The 18,245-nt window shown below is 40.3% G+C and overlaps 1 long non-coding RNA gene across 1 annotated transcript in view; it reads right to left on the bottom strand.

Annotated features, from left to right (window-relative positions):
* LOC132594522 (uncharacterized) overlaps positions 1-17,894 on the bottom strand; it is a 432,335-nt gene extending 414,441 nt beyond the window's left edge. Inside the window, exon 1 of the long non-coding RNA XR_009560734.1 lies at positions 17,807-17,894. This is a non-coding gene — a long non-coding RNA (uncharacterized lncRNA). The remainder of the gene's footprint in view (positions 1-17,806) is intronic.
* Between the last annotated feature and the right edge of the window lie 351 nt (positions 17,895-18,245).

Genomic DNA, 18,245 nt, shown 5'->3' with positions numbered 1-18,245 from the left:
AAAATCTCAGAAGCTAGTCCTAAATTATAGAAGGCACTGGATCTAAGCTCTTAAAACTATACTCTCCAACCTTTTGTGACCAGGCATAAAATTTATTTATTCATTGGACAGATGTTTACTGACCACCTACGATGCGAATCTAGACTAGGGATCAGCAAACTTCTACAATGGGCCACATGGTAAATGGCCAGGTTTTCAGTTCATCAGTCCCTTTCACACCTACTCAACTCCCCCATTTGCAGCCACAGAAAATACACGAATGAGTACGTGTGGCTGTGTTCCAATAAAATATTATGTATAAAATAAATAAAAACAGTAGGCAGGCTGGATTTGGCCTGTGGGCGGTAATCTGCCAAACCTCGGTCTTGACTTTTGAGATACATCAATGAACAAAACAGAAGAAAATCCCTTTCTTCTTGGAGCTTGCAGTCTTATAAGATCAGTAAAAAATTAGCATGCACTCCAAATACATATACATGTATTTATTTGTAAATTGTATGTGTATAATAGCATATAAACACATTTTGTACATTATAAAATTTAGGCAATATTATAAATTATAATGAATGTGATAAATATTTTAAGATAAATTGTGTATTTTATTTTTTGATACTTTTATTTTTTTACTTGTTCACTAAAATTATCACTATCAATATACTTCAGTGAGAGCAATATCTTTTAAAATCTTGGTTTAACATTCTGTGATCGAATTTTAAGCCAGTTGTTTTAGATATTTGGTTTTAAAGGCTGTCATAGTGGAAAATTCCTCTCAAAAAGATCTATAGCTCCAAAAGTAAGCACTGCATTATTGGCTGTGCTTATTAAACCATGATCACTATTTTTAAATCTCATCCTTCAATTATGCAAAGAATTTCATTAAATTTTTGGCTTATATATTTACATCTTCTTCAGTGTAAATGAGTTGTTACTGCCAACTAATTGGAAGGTAAATATTGGAAGGTAAGTAAACATTTGTTGACCAACTGAATAAATGCAAAAAATTCACTGAAAGCATTTGAAAGATTGGTAAAGATGCTTCCAAGTTGATATGAAGTTTGTTGATGAGAGTTTTTGATATGTGACATACAGGGTTTTAAGCAATACCCAAATCATTCCTAAAATTTAAAGCACATAAACGTAATACCTAACAGTACACTGGGGAAAGGAAGGCATAAGGAGGTCACTGCCAAGCTCTCTAGGTGGTGGAATGCCCATACTTCCCCAGTAATCAGAACAGGTGAGGGCTTCAAAGTCAATCCTTAGGTTTAATACGAGTAAAGTTTTCTTTCTTTTTTCATTTTAAAAATTTACAAGGGGGATTTCCCTGGTGGTCCACTGCTTAGGACTCCACGCTTCCACTGCAGGGGGCATGAGTTCGATCCCTGGTCGGGTAACTAAGATCCTGCAAACCGCAGAGTGCAGCCAAAAACAAAAAAAAAAAAATTGTTTTTAATTAAAAAAAATTTACAAGGTTGACTAGAATCAATGAATCTTCTGCTGCACCCTTTCGTATGCACTTTGGAGATAACTATTCTTCAGAGTTATTTATTTTTTCCGTAGTTTGCATTTGGAGAGTGCCTTTTCCAACACTATTGTCTATTTGTAAAGGATTTCAACTTGGAACCTATATTGTTAGATGTAACTGATAGATTCCACCAATCTAGTTCACTTTCTCTGTCTGCATATTCTTGAGAGTAACATCTTACCAACACAGCACACTCGGTATAATAACGCAGAGAAAACACAAATTAAGTATATCTTTCACTCACACCTAACTCAATCACAATGATTTGGTTGGCTATTTTTGGTTTCTAACTTGTATATCTGCTCCAGTCTGGAAGTATCAGCAAACTATCTGAACTGTTTGGCAGAATCTTCAAAACTTCAGATGAACTCTAGTCAAGTTTACTCCATCTCTAATGAGAGATTATTAATCAATAGTATGTTTGTAGTCATGAAAGGGCTGTTTAGAATATTAATAAATGTCATCTAGAAAATTAACCAAAAAAGTAATTAACAAGATTTATTACCTGATTCCCTATCACCTTTATGATCAAACCAAAGGAAAATGTGATTAAAAATGAGGATTACTAAAACCTGAACATTTTATAAATATTCCCGCAAAACCCTCCTCAAATAGCCAGGAAGTTTGGCACTCTTCCCTACTCAGGTAACACGTTATAGGGGTTTTCACGGTGTTAGGTGTTTAATTGTTTCTCCAACTCTCCCCTCTGCTGCAGAAATAGTTTTAGAGCAGGGAATTTTTCTTTTTCTGTGCCCTCTAATGCATAGTAGTGTTCAATTAGCATCTACTGAAATCAAATAAAATGTTATGGAAGTCCCAAAGTATATGTTAAATTTCCGTGGTCCATAATTGAAGGAAACCTCAGAATTGTGAACTTTATTTGGTGTTCCTGAAAATTAGACAGGAAATATTTCCTTCTTCATGTCTTAGTTTTGGTTCAGAAAAATTCTTGTCTGAGTACTGCTAAGCTCTGTAGCACTGAACACTCTTCTTGAAATGTATTTCAAATACATGGAGTTTTAAAATGTCAAATTAATTTGGCCCATCTTCTCATAAAGGGAATAGTTAAAACTGACATCATTTGCCATTGATATGATCAACCTCATCACTGACAAATTCAGAACTAATAAGAGAGTGCAGCAAGGTGAATGAATATATCAGTAGAGTTTTTCTATGTCAACTACAATGAACTAGAAAACAAAATATTAACAAGATCACCGAATTCTATAAAATTTCTAAGAATTAACGTCACAAAAATACAAAGGACTGCTATAGAAAAAATTTTAATTCAATGAAAGAATATAAAAGAAAATCTGAGTAAATGAAGAACATTCCATGCTCCTGAAGGGAGGATTTAATATTATAAATATGTCTATTTTCCCCAAATTGATCTATACTGAAATCAACTCTAATCAAAATTCCAGCTGGATTAATTTTGATGAACTTGATAAACCTCTTCTAAAATACGCAAAGAAGTCTAAAGGTCTATAAACAGCTAAGTCACCTTTGAAAAAGATGACCGAAGACTAAGGAATTGCTTTACCAGGTATTAAGACAAACTAAAAGTCAGGATAAAAATCACAAAATGGTCTTGGTGCAAGAATGTACAAACAGAGCAGTGGAACAAATGAGAGTCATAAGAGCCCCAAGTCCCTAATATACAATAAAGATGGCACCATACACAAATCAAAGAACAAAGGATGAACCAGTTAGTATACAGCATTGGAAAAATATTTTTGAAAAAAACTGAATTCCTATATAATATCTTATAAAAGTTGGACTCTAAGAGGATTAAAGACCTAAATTTGAAAAGTAAACTATAAAGTAATAAAAGATAATGTAGAAAAATAGCCTGATAACCTGGCAGGGGCAAGAATTTAAACAAAACCCCAAAAGCATACTCTGTAACGTAAAATACTTGTAAATATTATATCAAAACTAAGGATTCTGAGAGGAGCTCAAAATGGAGTAGGAAATTGCTAAGCTCACCTCCCCCCACAAACACATCAATAATACATCTACATGTGGAAGAATTCTCACTGAAAACAAACTGGAAACTGGCAAAAGACTCTTACACAACCAAGGCTGTAAAGTAAGATCCACACGGAGCCAGGTAGGAAGGGAGGAGAAGCGATCAAGTTGGGACCTGTGCCCTTGAGAGAGGATGCAGAAGAAGAGGGAGAAACCATGGCTTGGGGATCCTCCCTGGGGAGTGAGCAGTTGAACCACATACTGGGAATGCCAGCTCTGAGGCCTGACACTGGGAAGAGGAGTCCCCTTGGCTGATTTGAAGACCAGTGGGGCTAGCAGTGGGGCTGTGAGAAACCTAGACACCACTCACAAAGAGCAAGCACAGGCTTGTTTGGTCTCAAAACAAGGCAAAGGAAGAAGATTGAAACTGCCTGGGACTCTGGCTGATTTCCCCCAGCTGGCACAGCACTCACCCCTGGGCCACGCTGAACACCCACTCCAACCCCTCTTGCTCTGATGAAACTTTCTACTAGGACGAAGTCTGATATTGCTGAGGAGAGTACGCAGTTGTGCAGGACGGAGCCTGCTTTGATCCAGCACAGCACCTGAATGGGGAGAGGGCAGGCATTGTGGTTGGTACCAGAGACGGAGGAATGGGAGCTGTTTAGAGCTCTGACTGGTGCTGGGACCAACACAGCACGTGTCCCAGCCCACAATGGGTGCCTGCTCCAAGCCGCACTTGCTCCCATGCTGCTCCCCTCCAGGGCAAATATGCCCATGCTGGGAGCGGGCAGAACACACACGTGGAATGGAAACAGCTTGGACCTAACCCTCAGGGCTTCTCCAGCAACTTGGGACCCAACCTAGCCCTCAGCAGGGCACTGTTGGTCACTAAGCAGAAGAGAAGCCCAGGCTCACACTTGGCTCTGGCTTTAGCCCCTGCACCTCCAACCCCACCTCTCACCAAGATGATAGCTGCCAGTACACCCTGAGGGAATATGAGACTCATGTTCACATCAGATCCAGCTCTCCCACCAAAGCCACTGGGCACACGCAGACTGTATAAGGATGCACCTAGAAAAGGACACCCTTTTAAGACCAGGATAGGTAACTGTTTCACCTAATTTCATGAAGAGATAAAGTTAAGCAAAATGAGAAGATAGAGGAAGTTCTTTCAGACCAAAGAATAATTAAAAAAACCTGAAAAAAATAACTAATGAAACAGAGATAAGTAATTTACCATATAGAGAGGTCAAAGCATTAGTAACAAGAATGCTAATAGAACTAAGGAAAAGAATAGATGAACACAATGAGAATTTTAACAAGTTAACTAGAAAATATAAAAAAGAACCAGTCTACAGCATAAAAACACAATAACTGAAGTGAAGAACACACTAGAAGGAATTAATAGCAGACTAGGTGATATGGAAGAATGCGTTACGTGATCTGAAGATAGAATAATGAAAATCACACCATCACACAATAAGAAACAAATTTTTAAACATGAGATCAGTTTAAGGGACCTCTGGGACATCATCAAGCATAGCAATATTTGCATTGTAGTAGTCCAAGAAAGAAAAAAGATAAAAGGGTCGAAAATATATTTGATGAAATTATGGCTGAAAACTTCCTAAGCCTAAAGAAGAAAAGAGATATCCAGGTACAGGACACATAGAGAGTTCCAAACAAGATGAACCCAAAGAAACCCACACCAAGACATATCATAATTAAAATGGAAAATGTTAAACACAGATTTTTAAAGGCAGCAAAAGAAAAACAAAAAGTCACATACAGTGGAACCCCCATAAGGCTATCAGCTGATTTTTCTGCAGAAACTTTGCAGTCCAGAAGGGAGTGGTGTGATATATTTAAAGTGCTTGAGGGGAAAAGCCTGCAACCTAGGAATATTCTACTCAGCAAGGTTATAATTTAGAATTGGAGGAGAGATAAACAACTTCTCAGACAAGCAAAACTAAAAGAGTTCATCAATACTAAACCAACCCTAAAAGAAATGTTAAAGGGTCTTCTCTAAGTGGAAAAGAAAAAGCTATAATGAGATGTCAGAATCTATATGAAAGGAAAACTCCCCGTAGTAAAGGCAAATATATAGTAAAGGCTGTGGATCAACCACGTAAATAAGGTAGCAAGAAGATTAAAAGACAAAAAAATGTAAAATGAACTATAACTACAACAAACAGTTAAGGGATAAACACGAAGATGTAAAGTATGGTATCAAAAACACAAAAGCTGGGAGAGGGGTAAAAATGTAGATCTTTTAGAACGTGTTTCAACTTAAGTAACTACCACTTTAAAACAACTAGATAGGTCAACATATATAAACCCATGGTAACCACAAATCAAAAATCAAAAACCAAAAACCAATGCACGAAAACTAGAGAAAAAGGAACACAAACATACCACTAAAGAGAATCAACAAACCACAAGGGGAGAAACTAAAAGAACAGAGAATAACTACAAAAACAACCAGAAAACAAGTAACGAAACTGCAATAAGTACATACCTATCAATAATCACATTAAATGACAATAGAGTAAATGCTCCAATTAAAAGACATAGGGGGGCTTCCCTGGTGGTGCAGTGGTTGAGGGTCTGCCTGCCGATGCAGGGGACACAGGTTCGTGCCCCGGTCCGGGAAGATCCCACATGCCACAGAGTGGCTGGGCCCGTGAGCCATGGCCGCTGAGCCTGCGCGTCCGGAGCCTGTGCTCCACAACGGGAGAGGCCACAACAGTGAGAGGCCCGCGTACCGCAAAAAAAAAAAAAAAAAAAAAAAAGACATAGGGAAGCTGACTGGATAACAAAACAACACCCATCTATACGTTACTTACAAGAGATTCACTTCAGAGCTAAATATACACACAGACTGAAAGTAAGCAGAGGGCTTCCCTGGTGGTGCAGTGATTAAGAATCTGTCTGCCAATGCAGGAGACACGGGTTCAAGCCCTGGTCCAGGAAGATCCCACATGCCTTGAAGCAATTAAGCCCGTGCACCACAACTACTGAGCCTACACTCTAGATCCCGCAAGTCACAACTACTGAAGCCTGCATGCCACAACTACTGAAGCCCGTGTGCCTAGAGCCCATGCTCCGCAACAAAGAGAAGCCACTGCAATGAGAGGCCTGTACACCACCACAAAGAGTAGCCCCCACTCGCTGTGCCTAGAGAAAGCCCGCATGCAGCAACGAAGACCCAATGTAGCCAAAAATAAAATAAAATAAATAAATGTATAAAGAAAAAAAGTAAGGAGATGCAAAATGATATTTTATGCAAATGGAAACAAGAATGGTGGGGTAGCAATACTCATATCAGACAAAATAGACTTTGCTTTAAAGTCTATAACATAAGACAAAGAACGGTACTATATAATGATAAAGAGATCAATACAAAAAGAGGATATAACGTTTGTTAACATACATGCACCTAATACAGGAGCACCTAAATATATAAAGCAAATATTGAGACATAAAGGGAGAAATTGACAACAGTACAATAATAGTAGGGGACTATAACACCCCACTTACATCAAGAGACACATCATCCAGACAGAAAATCATTAAGGAAAGAGTAACCTTAAATGACTCATTAAACCAGTGGGACTTAGATATCAAAAGGACATTACATCCAAAAACAGCAGAATATACATTCTTTTCAAGTGCACATGGAACATTCTCTCGGATAGATCAAATGCCACAATACAAATCTTAACAAATTTAAGAGGACAGAGATTATACCAATCATTTCTTCCAAACACAAGGATATGAAACTAGGAATCAATTACAGTGAGAAAAATGAAAAAAACACAAACACATGGAGAGCAAACAACGTGATACTAAAACACCAATGAGTCAAAGAGGAAATCAGAAAATACCTTGAGACAAGCGAAAATGGAAACACAGCTTTCCAAAATCTATGACATGCAGCAAAAGCAGTTCTAAAAGAAAAGTTTACAGCAATAGAGGCATACCTTAACAAGAAAAATCTCAAATAAACAATTTAACCTACAATCTAAAGGAATTAGAAAAAGAAGAAAAAAGCCTAAAGTCAGCAGAAGGAAGGAAATAATAAATATCAGAGAAGAAATAAATAAAATAGAGATAAAAAATATTAGAAAAGATCAAGGAAACCAAGAGCTGGATCTTTGAAAGGATAAAAAATTTGATAAATCATTAGCCAGGCTCACTAAGAAGAAGAGAGGATCCAAATAAACAAAGTAACAAATGAAAAAGGAGAAATTACAACCAACACCACAGAGATACAAAAATTAAAAAGAGAATACTACAAACCAACAGTAATATGCCAACAAACTGAACAACATAAAGAAAGAAGAAATGGCTAAATTTCTAGAAACATACAATCTTCCAAGACTGAATCAGGAAGAGACAGACAAACTGAACAGACTCATCAATAGTAGTGAAAATGAATTAGTCATCAAAAAATTCCCAGCAAACAAAGCTCAGGACACGATGGCTTAACAGGGGAATTCTACCAAACATAAAAAGAAGAGCTAATACCTATCCTTCTCAAACCATTCCCAAAAATTGAAGAGGAGAGCTGAAAAATTCACTCTCTGAGGCCACCATTACCCTGATGCCAAAACCAGACAAAGACACTACAAAAAAAAGAAAGTTACAGGCCAATATCTTTGATGATTATAGATGCAAAAATCTGCAACAAAATATTAGCAAACTGAATTCAACAATATATACAAAGGCACACCATGAACAAGTGGCGTTTATTTCAGGGATGCAAGGATGCTTCAATATCCGCAAATCAATCTATGTGGTACCCCACATTTACAAAATGAAGAATAAAAATCAAATGATTATCACAATAGATGAAGAAAAAGCACTGGACAAAATTCACATCCATTCATGAAAAAAACTCTCATCAAAGTTGGTATAGAGAGAACATATCTCAACATAATAAAGGGCATATATGATAAACTCACAGCTAAAATCATACTCAATGGTGAAAACCTGCAAGTTTTTTCTCTAAAATCTGGTGTAAGACATACTGGGCATACTTATGCCCACTCCCACCACTTCTATTTAACACAGTATTTGGAACTCCTAGCCACAGCAATCAGACAAGAAATAGAAATAAAAGGCATCCAAATTGAAAGGGAAGAAGTAAAACTGTCACTATTTGCAGATGACATGATACTACATATAAAAAAGCCTAAAGTTTCCAACAAAAAACTATTATAATAAATTCAGGAAAGCTGCAGGATACAAGATTAATATACAGAAATCTGTTGCTTTTCTATACACTAATAAGGAACTACCCGAAAGAGAAAGCAAGAAAACAATCTGGTTCAATATCACATCAAAAAGAATTAAAATACTAGGAATAAACTTAACCAAAGGGGTTAAAGACCTATACTCTGAAAACTATAAAACACTGATAAAACAAACTGAAAAAGATACAAAGAAATGGAAAGATGTCCCATGATCACAGATTGGAAGAATTAATATTTTTTAAATGTCCATACTACCCAAGGCAATCTACAGACTTAATGCAATCCCTATCAAAATACCCATAACATTTTTCCACGGAACTAGAACAAATTACCCTAATATTTAATATGGAACCACAAAAGACTCCAAATAGCCAAAGCAATGTTTAGAAAAAAAGAACAAAGATGGAGGTATCATGCTTTCTGACTTCTGACTATACAAAGCTACAGCAATCAAAACAATATGGTAGCGGCTTCCCTGTTGGCGCAGTGGTTGAGAGTCCACCTGCCGACGCAGGGGACATGGGTTCGTGCTCGTTCCGGGAAGATACCACATGCCGCGGAGCGGCTGGGCCCGTGAGCCATGGCCATTGAGGCTGTGCGTCCAGAGTCTGTGCTCCGCAACGGGAGAGGCCACAACACTCAGAGGACCACGTACGGAAAACAAAAACAAAAACAAAAAAAACCCAAAAAATATGGTAGGGAGGAGCTTCCACATGGCGGAAGATTAAGACACAGAGATCACCTTCCTCCCCAAAAATACCTCAGAAATACATCTACACGTGGAACAACTCCTACAGAACACTTACTGAATGCTGGCAGAAGACCTCAGACCTCCCAAAAGGCAAGAAACTCCCCACGTACCTGGGTAGAGCAAAAGAAAAAAGAATAAACAGAGACAAAATATAGGGAAGGCACCTGCACCAGTGGGAGGGAGCCGTGGAGGAGGAAAGCTATCCACACACTAAAAGCCCCTTCGCGGGCAGAGACTGCGGGTGGCGAAGCGGGAAAGCTTCGGAGCCGCGGAGAGCACAGCAACAGGGGTGCGGAGGGCAAAGCGGAGAGATTCCCGCACAGAGGATCGGTGCTGACCGGCACTCACCAGCCCGAGAAGCTTGTCTGCTCCCCCGCCAAGGCGGGCGGGGCTGCGAGCTGAGGCTCCGGCTTCGGAGGTCGGATCCCAGGGAGAGGACTGGGGTTGGCGGAGTGAACACAGCCTGCAAGGGGTTAGTGCACCACGGCTAGCCGGGAGGGAGTCTGGGGAAAAGTCTGGACCTGCCGAAGAGGCAAGAGACTTTTTCTTCCCTCTTTGTTTCCTGGTGCGCGAGGAGAGGGGATTAAGAGCGCTGCTTAAAGGAGCTCCAGAGACGGGCGCGAGCCGCGGCTAAAAGCTCGGACCCCAGAGACGGGCATGAGACGCTAAGGCTGCTGCTGCCGCCACCAAGAAGCCTGTGTGCGAGCACAGGTCCTATCCACACCCCCCTTCCGGGGAGACTGTGCAGCCCGCCACTGCCAGGGTCCCGGGATCCAGGGACAACTCCCCCAGGAGAACGCACGGCACGCCTCAGACTGGTGCAACGTCACACCGGCCTCTGCCGCCGCAGGCTCGCCCCGCACCCCGTGCCCCTCCCTCTGCCCGGCCTGAGTGAGCCAGAGCCCCCGAATCACCGGCTCCTTTAACCCCGTCCTGTCTGAGCGAAGAACAGACGCCCTCCTGCGACCTACACGCAGAGGCGGGGCCAAGTCCAAAGCTGAACCCCAGGCGCTGTGCAAACAAAGACGAGAAAGGGAAATTTTTCCCAACAGCCTCAGGAGCAGCGGATTAAATCTCCACAATCAACGTGATGTACCCTGCGTATCTGGAATACCTGAATAGACAACAAATCATCCCAAATTGAGGAGGGGGACTTTGGAAGCAACGATATATATTTTTTTTTTCCCTTTTTCTCTTTTTTGTGAGTGTGTGTATGCTTCTCTGTGTGATTCTGTCTATATAGTTTTGCTTTTACCATGAGTCGTAGGGTTCTGTTTTTTTTATTACTTAAAAAATATTCTTTTCTTCATAATTATTTTTATTTTAATAAGTTTATTTTATATTACTTTATTTTATTTTATCTTCTTCTTTCTCTCTTTCTTTCTTTTCTCCCTTTTATTCTGAGCCGTGTGGAGGACAGGCTCTTGGTGCTCCAGCCAGGCGTCAGGGCTGTGCCTCTGAGGAGGGAGAGCCAAGTTCAGGACACTGGTCCACAAGAGACCTCCCAGCTCCACGTAATATCAAACGGCGAAAATCTCCCAGAAATCTCCATCTCAATGCCAAGACCGGGCTCCACTCGACGGCCAGCAAGCTACAGTGCTGGACACCCCATGCCAAACAACTAGCAAGACAGGAACACAACCCCGCCCATTAGCACAGAGGCTGCCGAAAATCATAATAAGGCCACAGACACCCCAAAACACACCACCAGACGTGGACCTGCCCACCAGAAAGACAAGATCCAGCCTCATCCACCAGAACACAGGCACTAGTCCCCTCCACCAGGAAGCCTACAGAACCCACTGAACCAACCTTAGCCACTGGGGACAGACACCAAAAACAACGGGAACTACGAACCTGCAGCCTGCGAAGAGGAGACCCCAAACACAGTAAGATAAGCAAAATGAGAAGACAGAGAAACACACAGCAGACGAAGGAGCAAGGCAAAAACCCACCAGACCTAACAAGTGAAGAGGAAATAGGCAGTCTACCTGAAACAGAATTCAGAATAATGATAGTAAAGATGATCCAAAATCTTGGAAATGGAATGGAGAAAATACAAGAAATGTTTAACAAGGACCTAGTGGACCTAAAGAGCAAACAAACAATGATGAACAACACAATAAAGGAAATTAAAAATTCTCTAGAAGGGATCAATAGCAGAATAACTGAGGCAGAAGAACGGATAACTGACCTGGAAGATAAAATAGTGGAAATAACTACTGCAGAGCAGAATAAAGAAAAAAGAATGAAAAGAATTGAGGACAGCCTCAGAGACTTCTGAGACAACATTAAACACACCAACATTTGAATTATAGGGGTCCCAGAAGAAGAGAAAAAGAAAGGGACTGAGTAAATATTGGAAGAGATTACAGTTGAAAACTTCCCTAATATGGGAAAGCAAATAGTTAATCAAGTCCAGGAAGCACAGAGAGTCCCATACAGGATAAATCCAAGGAGAAACATGCCAAGACACATATTAATTAAACTATCAAAAATTAAATACAAAGAACAAATATTAAAAGCAGCAAGGAAAAAACAACAAGTAACACATAAGGGAATCCCTATAAGGTTAAGAGCTGATCTTTCAGCAGAAACTCTGCAAGCCATGAGGGAGTGGCAGGACATATTTAAAGTGATGAAGGAGAAAAACCTACAACCAAGATTACTCTACCCACCAAGGATCTTATTCAGATTTGACGGAGAAACTAATAGCTTGACAGACAAGCAAAAGCTAAGAGAATTCAGCACCACCAAACTAGCTTTACAACAAATGCTACAGGAACTCCTCTAGGCAGGACACACAAGAGACGAAAACGACCTACAATAATAAACTCAAAACAGTTAAGAAAATGGTAATAGGAACGTACATATCGATAATTACCTTAAATGTAAATGGATTAAATGCTTGAACCAAAAGACACAGACTGGCTGAATGGATACAAAAAAAAAGACCCGTATATATGCTGTCTACAAGAGACCCACTTCAGCCCTAGGGACACATACAGACTGAAAGTGAGGGGACGGAAAAAGATATTTCATGCAAATGGAAATCAAAAGAAAGCTGGAGTAGCAATTCACATACAAGACAAAATAGACTTTAAAACAAAGACTATTACAAGAGATAAAGAAGGACACTACATAATGATCAAGGGATCGATCCAAGAAGAACATATAACAATTGTAAATATTTATGCATCCAACATAGGAGCACCTCAATACATAAGGCAAATACTAACAGCCATAAAAGGGGAAATCGACAGTAACACAATCATAGCAGGAGACTTTAACACCTCACTTTCACCAATGGACAGATCATCCAAAATGAAAATAAATAAGGAAACACAAGCTTTAAATGATACATTAAACACGATGGACTTAATTGATATTTATAGGACATTCCATCCAAAAGCAACAGAATACACATTCTTCTCAAGTGCTCATGGAACATTCTCCAGGATACATCATATCTTGGGTACAAATCAAGCCTTGGTAAATTTAAGAAAATTGAAATTGTGTCAAGTATCTTTCCCGACCACAACGCTATGAGATTAGGCATCAATTACAGGAAAAAACTACGTAAGGAATACAAACACATGGAGGCTAAACAACACAATACTTAATAACCAAGAGCTCACTGGAGAAAGCAAAGAGGAAATAAAAATTACCTAGACACAAATGACAATGAAACACGACGACCCAAAACCTATGAGATGCAGCAAAAGCAGTTCTAAGAGGGAAGTTTGCAGCAATAAAATCCTACCTCAAGAAACAAGAGAAATCTCAAATAAACAACCTAATCTTACACCTAAAGCAATTAGAGAAAGAAAACAAAAAAAGCCCAAAGTTAGCAGAAGGAAAGAAATCATAAAGATCAGATCAGAAGTAAATCAAAAAGAAATGAAAGAAATGATAGCAAATATCAATAAAATTAAAAGCAGGCTCTTTGAGAAGGTAAACAAAATTGATAAACCATTAGCCAGACTTACCAAGAAAAAATGTGAGAAGACTCAAACCAATAAAATTAGAAATGAAAAAGGGTAACAACTGACACTGCAGAAATACAAAGGATCGTAAGAGATTACTACAAGTAACTCTATGCCAATAAAATGGACAACCTGGAAGAAATGGACAAATTCTTAGAAACGCACAACCTTGCGAGACTGAACCAGGAAGAAATAGAAAATATGCACAGACCTATCACAAACACTGAAACAGGAACTGTGATTAAAAATCTTCCAACAGGGGCTTCCCTGCTGGCGCAGTGGTTGGTAGTCCTCCTGCCAATGCAGTGGATGTGGGTTCATGCCCTGGTCCGGGAAGATCCCACATGCCGCGGAGCAGCTGGGCTCGGGAGCCATGGCTGCTGAACCTGCAAGTCCGGAGCCTGGGCTCCGCAATGGGAGAGGCCACAACAGTGAGAGGCCCGCGTATTGCAAAAAAAAAAAAAAAAAAAAAAAAAATCTTCCAAGAAACAAAAGCAAAGGGCCAGATGGTTTCACAGGCGAATTCTATCAAACATTTCGAGAAGAGCTAACACCTATCCTTCTCAAACTCTTCAAAAATACAGCAGAGGGAGGAACACTCCCAAACTCATTCTACGAGGCCACCATCACTCTGATACCAAAACCAGACAAAGATGTCACAAAGAAAGAAAACTGCAGGCCAATATCACCGATGAACACAGATGCAAAACTCCTCAAAAAAATACTAGCAAACAGAGTCCAGCAGCACATTAAAAGGATCATACACCATGATACAGTGGGGTTTACCCCAGGAATGCAAGGACTCTTCAATATACGCAAATCAATCAACGTGACACACCGTATTAACAAATGGAAGGAGAAAAACCATATGATCATCTCAATAGATGCAGAGAAAGCTTTCGACAAAATTCAACACCCATTTATGATAAAAAAAAAAAAAGTCCATAAAGTAGGCATAGAGGGAACTTTCCTCAACAAAATGAAGGCGATATATGGCAAACCCACAGCCAACATCGTCCTCAATGGTGAAAAACTGAAACCATTTCCACTAAGATCAGGAACAAGACAACGTTGCCCACTCGCACCACTACTATTCAACATAGTTTTCGAAGTTTTAGCCACAGCAATCAGAGAAGAAAAAGAAATAAAAGGAATCCAAATTGGAAAAGAAGAAGTAAAGCTGTCACTGTTTGCAGATGACATGATACTCTACATAGGGAATCTTAAAGATGCTGCCAGAGAACTACTAGAGCTAATCAATGAATTTGGTAAAGCAGCAGGATACAAAATTAATGCACAGAAATCTCTTGCATTCCTATACTCTAATGATGAAAAATCTGAAAGTGAAGTTAAGAAAACACTCCCATTCACCACTGCAACAAAAAGAATGAAATATCTAGAAATAAACCTACCTAAGGAGACAAAAGACCTGTAGGTAGAAAATTATAAGACACTGATGAAAGAAATTAAAGATGATACAAATAGATGGAGAGATATACCATGTTCTAGGACCGGAAGAATCAACATTGTGAAAATGACTCTACTCCCCAAAGCAATCTACAGATGCAATACAATCCCTATCAAACTACCACTGGCATTTTTCACAGAACTAGAACAAAAAATTTCACAATTTGTATGGAAACACAAAAGACCCTGAAGAGCCAAAGTAATCTTGAGAAAGAAAAACGGAGCTGGAGGAATCAGGCTCCCTGACATTAGACTATACAACAAAGCTACAGTGATCAAGATAGTATGGTACTGGCACAGAAACACAAATATTGATCAATGAAACAGGATAGAAAGTCCAGAGATAAACCCACGCACATATAGTCACCTTATCTTTGATAAAGGAGGCAAGAATATACAGTGGAGAAAAGACAGCCTCTTCAGTAAGTGGTGCTGGGAAAACTGGACAGCTACATGTAAAAGAATGAAATCAGAACACTCCCTAACACCATACACAAAAATAAACTCAAAATGGATTAAACACCTAAATGTAAGGCCACACACCATCAAACACTTACAGGAAAACATAGGCAGAACACTCTATGACATAAATCACAGCAAGACCCTTTTTGACCCACCTCCTAGAGAAATGGACATAAAAACAAAAATAAACAAATGGGACCTAATGAAACTTAAAAGCTTTTGCACAGCAAAGGAAACCATAAACAAGACCAAAAGACAACCCTCAGAATGGGAGAAAATATTTGCAAATGAAGGCACTGACAAAGGATTAATCCCCAAAACATACAAGCAACTAATGCAGCTCAAAATGAAAAAAACAAACAACCCAATCCAAACATGGGCAGAAGACATAAACAGACATGGCTCCAAAGAAGACATATAGATTGCCAACAGACACATGAAAGAACGCTCAACATCATTAATCATTAGAGAAATGCAAATCAAAACTACAATGCAATATCATCTCACACTGGTCAGAATGGCCATCATCAAAAAGTCTACAAACAGTAAATGCTGGAGAGGGTGTGGAGGAAAAGGGAACCCTCTTGCGCTGTTGGTGGGAATGTAAATTGATACAGCCACTATGGAGAGCAGTATGGACGTTCCTTAAATATCTAAAAATAGAACTACCATACGACCCAGCAATCCTACTACTGGGCATATACCCTGAGAAAACCATAATTCAAAGAGTCATGTACCAAAAGGTTCATTGCAGCTCTATTTACAGTAGCCCAGAGATGGAAACAACCTAAGTGCCCATCATCGGATGAATGGATAAAGAAGACGTGGCACATATATACAATGGAATATTACTCAGCCATAAAAAGAAACGAAATTGAGTTATTTGTAGTAAGGTGGATGGACCTAGAGTCTGTCATATAGAGTGAAGTAAGCCAGAAAGAGAAAGACAAATACCGTATGCTAACACATATATATCGAATTTAAGAGAAACAAATGTCATGAATAACCTAGGGGTAAGACAGGAATAAAGACGCAGACCTACTAGAGAACGGACTTGAAGATATGGGGAGTGGGAAGGGTAAGCTCGGACAAAGTGTAAGAGTGGCATGGACATATATACAGTACTAAACGTAAAAGAGATAGCTAGTGGGAAGCAGCCGCAAAGCACAGGGAGATCAGCTCGGTGCTTTGTGACCCCCTAGAGTGGTGGGATAGGGAGGGTGGGAGGGAGGGAGACGCAAGAGAGAAGAGATATGGGAACATATGTATATATATAACTGATTCATTTTGTTGTAAAGCAGAAACTAACACACTATTGTAAAGCAATTATACTCCAATAAAGTTGTTTTAAAAAACACAAAAAAAAGAAAAAAGAAAATACACCATAAACAAAAGCAACAATATAAAAAACATACCTAAAAAGAAACCATACAAAAATGTATATAATCTATATGGAGGCAACAATAAGAATTTCCTGATTGACTTAGGAAAAAGAAGTCTCAACCAGAATAGTGTGTTATGTGTATTCCTGAGGCACAGATATTGTAAGAATATCGATTTTCCTTAATTTATTTACAGATGTAGTACCTTATCCATGGCAGCTGATGACAATCCAACATGGGCTACTCTTTCCTGTACCCAAAATCAACCATGGAAACATTACAGAAGGAATAAAGAAAAAACATTAACAAACGCAAAAACACAGAACTAAATAATCCCTGAGGGACAATAAGTCTCCACTGAACTGGAACCTGAGTGTGGGCAGGTAGGGGGATACCCTGAATTCGAGACAGGTCTGTAGCCTGCAAGAGAGGCAGATGACAGGATTGATTAGAGAAAAGCCTATAACGTTGAGCCCTTGATTCTTCCACTGTGCTCTGGGACCATGAATCTCTACTGCTTCACTGAAGGAATCTGAGGCAGCATTTCAGAGCCCGCATGCCAGGAGCATGGGACACCAAAGATTGGGCTGGATGTGGCAGTATGGTCCACAGGCTGTGAAATAACCACCTGAAACTTTCTTAGTGCATGACAACTGGCCTTTTTAAGTGATCATCTTAATAGACTATCGCACACGGACTAAAAGAGAAAAGCAAGTAACACAGTAGTTGTACAAAAGGACAGAAATTCATTTCTGAACTTTTGGGCAATACCCGTGATGTCAACAAAGAGAGACCACAGTGGGAACTGTCAGGCTAAGGCGCCCCTTCACTAACTCCTCTGGGATTCTGTGGGGCATGGCGGGGGACAGGGATGGATTCATACCAGAGAAGGAAGGAATCGCAGGCCCCGCCAGCAGTCAATGTGACGACCTTGAGTGAGACCTGACGGGCTCCAAACCACAGAAGAGAATCTCGCCTCCTTTCCCCTCAGCTCATCTTACCTGCAGCAGCCATCTCTGGGAGGCTCCAGGCAGAAGTGTCCAGATGAGATGTGCCTGCACTTCACACCAGCAGTCTCAGGGAGTTGATGTCTTTGATGTGAGGCCTTGGCGCCAGGTCAGCAGACGGGAGGTAGCCCAGCACCTACAGGGAGTCAAGAGAAGACACTGAGAGAGGATTGAGAGCAGCATCCACCACAGAAAAGGGGGCCCCAAAGAGCCCTCACTGTCAGTCTCGGGGGACCCAGGCATGGCTGTGAGGCTCAGGGCCCCAAATACTTCCGTCTGAGGGCGCCGACAGAAACGAGAGCCAAGGTGTGACGCCTGCTGACTCAGCTCAGCAGAGGGAAAAGTCCCAGGACCCGCCAAGAGTCAATGGAAGGCCCTCGTGCCAGGCCTGCGGGAAGCTCCCCCGGAACCACCCCCCACCTGCCGTCCCGCC

The sequence above is a fragment of the Globicephala melas genome, chromosome X (genome assembly GCF_963455315.2).
Source record: "Globicephala melas chromosome X, mGloMel1.2, whole genome shotgun sequence".
NCBI classification, from domain to species: Eukaryota; Metazoa; Chordata; class Mammalia; order Artiodactyla; family Delphinidae; genus Globicephala; species Globicephala melas.
The sequence above is the reverse complement of the archived record's forward strand: the minus strand, read 5'-3'. Positions and strand labels throughout refer to the sequence as shown.